Source organism: Lethenteron reissneri, chromosome 23 (genome assembly GCF_015708825.2).
Source record: "Lethenteron reissneri isolate LAM-NWPU_2019-01 chromosome 23, ASM1570882v1, whole genome shotgun sequence".
In the NCBI taxonomy this organism is placed as follows: domain Eukaryota; kingdom Metazoa; phylum Chordata; class Hyperoartia; order Petromyzontiformes; family Petromyzontidae; genus Lethenteron; species Lethenteron reissneri.
Genome location: NC_083801.1, coordinates 20676111 through 20680745, shown reverse-complemented (window position 1 = coordinate 20680745; position 4635 = coordinate 20676111). Strand labels below are relative to the sequence as shown.

At 41.7% G+C, this 4635-nt stretch overlaps 1 long non-coding RNA gene across 1 annotated transcript; it reads left to right on the top strand.

Annotated features, from left to right (window-relative positions):
* Positions 1 to 566: 566 nt before the first annotated feature.
* LOC133345786 (uncharacterized) lies at positions 567 to 4098 on the top strand. The gene is made up of 3 exons (XR_009755488.1): positions 567 to 718; positions 1622 to 1806; positions 3378 to 4098. It is a non-coding gene; the product is annotated as an uncharacterized LOC133345786 (long non-coding RNA).
* Positions 4099 to 4635: the final 537 nt, after the last annotated feature.

The following is a 4635-nucleotide window of genomic DNA, read 5'->3' as shown; positions in this document are numbered from 1 at the left end:
CGTGCCAACAATTTGTCTTTGTCCGTACTACTTGATCATGTTTAGAAGGGTATATACGCGTTTTTATTATGCATAGCGTTACCTTTGTATTAATGATAAGTATAGACTTAGAAGAATGGACCTGAATACGTGTTATGAGCAGAGTGCAAACATGATGCACCATTTGATTCTATCAAGTCACATTTGGTGAATAAAATTATATCTGAATTTAATCAATTGTTTCTGGGTAGTAAGTGTTATTTCCTAATTGCTTATGTCTCAAAAGTACATAAAATGGATATTATTCCCCACAAACTTTGCTTTTGTGACCAGGATATTGATATTTAGAAATTTACCTATTTTCCAGAACATCCCAGATAGATTCAGTGCTGAGTAAACTTGATGTAACTTCTAGAACATTCTAGAACTTTCCAGTAATATAAATAGGAGTATAAATTCAGGGGCCTTAAGCCCACCAGTTCAGTTTAGTTCCAGCTGCCTAAGTGGATACATATCTGTATTTTTCTGAGATGGCTTCAAGCGGCTGCAAGCATCCGGCAGACGCATTTTCCTATGTCTGCGGCCAATGTATCAAGACAAGAGCGAAAAAGTACTCTGTGGAAGCATCTGCTAAGATCTGTGAGGCCTACAAGGCATATTTTGGCATGCCTGTCGGGGATCAAGACAAACCCTGGGCACCTCATTTCACCTGCGAGCAATGCAAAAAAAACTCTGGAAGGTAAGATGGACAATTGTTGGTGAAGAACTACAGCACAATGGGCTGTAGGATGTCCCTCAAAGTCCATATCCTTGATGCTCATTTTGATAAATTCAAGGAGAAAATAGGTCAATTTCAAAAGCAAAGTTTGTGGGGAAGAATAGCCATTTTCTATACTTTTTAGGCATAAGCAATTACGAAATAACACTTACTACCCAGGAACAAAAATTGTGTTACATAGTGTTATGATTGAGCCGGGTGGCATCACTGAGATTCTGCGTTGTCGACTCTAATGCGTTGTTGGATTCAAAAACCCATCGCTTTCAACTTAATTCTGCACTTGATGATCTGCTTCCATGGGCTGTTCTCGAAAGACCGCACCGCACGCTAGAGATCGAAATAGATTCTTCCGTCTCCTGACAGGACGTCCATAGCACAATCAGGACAACAATGGGGAACGATCTAAAAGAAAACGTGACAAGGATGGGGAAGAGTCCAGTTTCCAGCTCGGGTAGTGATTTAGGGCCAGATGAACATCTTGCAGAAATGTATGAGACTCACCATATTCATTTCCGCCATGGTTGTGGAAGGAGCCTTGGGGGAGTTTTCATTTAAAAAAGAGCATTCAAAACAGAGCATGCATCACATTGCGAGTCTGGCCCTTTGGCTGCAAATCTGAACCGCAGTGTTCTGGTTGTGATTTTCAGAAACCCGAAATGACTTTGCATCTGAAACCATTACATGTCGGAGCTTCTTCTTAGCTCGGAAATCGCATCCGTGTTGACCACAGGCAAAGCAGCCTGTATGTCCTCGGCTCACATATGCACACTCCTGGGATGCATTTGAACAAATGATATATGTGTATGTGAACTGCGACGTGCGGACACTGTGGGTGTTTTGGAATTCACGACTGTTTTCTCTTAGCACGGGGTGCCCCATGCACATGTATTACACATGGGGAAGAAAGCGAGAAGACGAAGAAGAATAAAGTGATGGAGTGCTGGAGCTGGTGTGGAAAAGTTGGCGCAACCAGGCTGAGAAAACTAAACAACGACCACCATTCGCCACTAAGTATTGCTGACGTCGCCACGGCGCTTGCGCCAGGCTCGGTGCGTTTAAAAAAACTAAATACTAAACTATACTTTTATTATTATACCAGGTAAGGTCGAGTGAGTTATTTATATATTTTCGTGGAAACGACCTGGCCACAAATGACAGCTCAACGAAGTGGCTTTTCACGTATTCACGTACGCTGAACTTCTTTCGCACCGTGCGTAGCCAACTGTGCACATTGGAGTGGAGCAGCCAATGAAGTCGCTAGACTTGGACAAGCAATTATTCTCATTAGGTATCTGGCTGAAATATCTCCCTGTATTTAAGTGCGTGGTAAGATTACGGCTGATATCATCAAATTCGTACTACTTTTGTGAGTAAAAGAGACAACATTTCACTTGTCTGTCAGATGTTTGACTAAAGCATATACATTTTGGAAACATTAAAAATCAGACACGCATAATATATAATAAGTCAACATACCAATTTTTGTTACTCATAATATATTCGTGGACAAATTGGCAACCTTTTTTGGAGGCCCTGGCTCAGGAGTTGAGGATCATTGTGAGCGCAGCTGCTCTTAGTAGAAGAGAACATGAGGCTTGGGGTCTGATTCATTTTTTGGCTAAAATTTTTTTTCCATTAGTTAGTTGTTTTTTATTATACATTTTCGTCGAAATTTCCCTTCCATAAAAAAACAAAGCATTACCGGAGGTGTAATTATCATTCACTCAATTCTATTTTTCTGGTTGTGATATGCCTCCTCATATGTTTACTCGGACAGAGAAATGTTTAGTTAACTTTAAGCTGTTTTACGTTTCAGTTTGATGATGTTTCATTTGTTTTACTGTACTTCCCCTGTTTTTAATTATTAGGCGAGCATCAGGCCAAATAGGCCCTGTCAAGATAACAAAAAAAACATGTGCACCGCTACTTACAACAGACAGCAATTCAACACCCATGAAAGTATAATTTAAAAAATAGATTAAATCAGATAAATGGGGAGATTGCAATACTGTGAATATTTGGCAAAAGTGGTACAGTTTTGTAATTTTTGCTTCAAGTCAAACATCATGGCTGTACACAAAAGCAATTTTTTACTATTAAAAACATGACAGAATAGAAATATTGTAATTAAATGTATGAATATATAATTGGATGTGACAGTTCAGATTTAGTTCAGAGATAGGAAACAAATTTGTACGTTTTTTTCTACACTAGAACATATTCATACAAATAATTTATTTCCACTTAAAACATTGCACGCACATGCACGTAACATATTCAAAGGCAACATTCGCAATGTTCTTTATGTAGAATCTGGGGTTGGAGTGCAGAAACACGGCACAACACCTGCCGGGCACCGATTAGAGTCAGCTTAGAAAATGCGTGGCAGCGAAAAGCGGAAAATCTATGGAACGTCCCTGCGTGATCGCAAAATTTGACTCGAGTCAGTGGTTGATAGGGATTTTATCATCACACCCGCTGCACCAGCCTATGGAGTTAATCATGTGCACGGTCAGTTAACTCCAAAACACACTTCAACGTCCTTACCCACCATTATATCACACACGTCAGCAGAGCCTGGTTTGTGCCAGATAACTCTTGCAAATGCACTTTTTTACAGGCAGCAGTTGGTGTCATGTCACGTGGACCACTTTCACGAAGACTGACAATGTTCCCAGGGCGGAAATGCAGACACGCAATAGATCTAATACTTTTTTTTGCACGGCATCAATCAATCAATCGCTCACGTCTCTTTGTTTTGTCCTGTCACCTCTTCTAACACGCGTTTCACCACCGCTTTTCGCGCCTGGCATTTGTAACTCGCCACGCAAATCGGACATGGTCAACGGAATTTCAGGGCTTGGAGCACATTGCCAAAATCTCAGCGAGCCAGCTGCACCACGGGGAGGATTAGTGGCTGCCCCATGCACACAGAAGATGCTGAAAGGTGAATTTGTATTGTGGAGTAATCACGTGACATTATTAGGGCACGATATGAAATGCTCAATCATGAGACCTATCGTTTGCAAGAGTGGCACGTTCGCAATGAATCGAGAATGTCTTATGTACGTTGAACTTCCCCACGCGTAGTCAACCGTGCTCATCGCAGGTGCGGTGGAAGGACAACAAACACAAAATAAATGACGAGGTGGCCCCAGCAGCTCTGATGGGGGTGGGGGGAGTTGCGAATACTGCAATGGAGCAATGAGCTGGCACCATTGGGGTTCTGGGTTTGTACCCAGGCAGTTGATTAAATTGAAGTCTCAAGTGAACTATTTGGTGGTTATAGCCCCAGTCATCGATGACCGACCGTGCATAAAGCATGATATTACACGTGGGGTTTCACCAGGCCCGGCTCCAGCTCCTCTCAGATTAGGGGGGGGGGGGGGTCACCAGTAGAGCTGTTGTGTGCACCACCGTAAGTACGATCAACTGCTGAGAAGAGTAATTCAAGTGTTGGTTTGAGGGCGATGTGACTTCTGCTGTACTCTTAGCAGTGCATTTAAAATACGCATCTTCGAGTGTCGATAACGAGGCATATTGAAGAGACTTTTGGAAGTTGTGGTCTTCTTCCTTCCACGGCCATTCTTTGACACTAGATGGTGCACTGTTCAATGTGAGCGTTCCAAACGACAACCCGATACCCATAATGCAATTAAGGCGCAATTGGGAGAAGTTTAAATTTAAATAGCGAACGAAATTATTGGATGGAAACATCCTGAATATGGAGAAAATATTTTCCCACGTAGAAACCAGCTCCAAATGTTATCCTTCATTACTCTGCCCTGAATATATATTACAATTAAATGTTGTTGCAACTATATATGGCAATTGTGATGATATGTGTTCATGAATATTGTTTTACGTTGAACACTGTC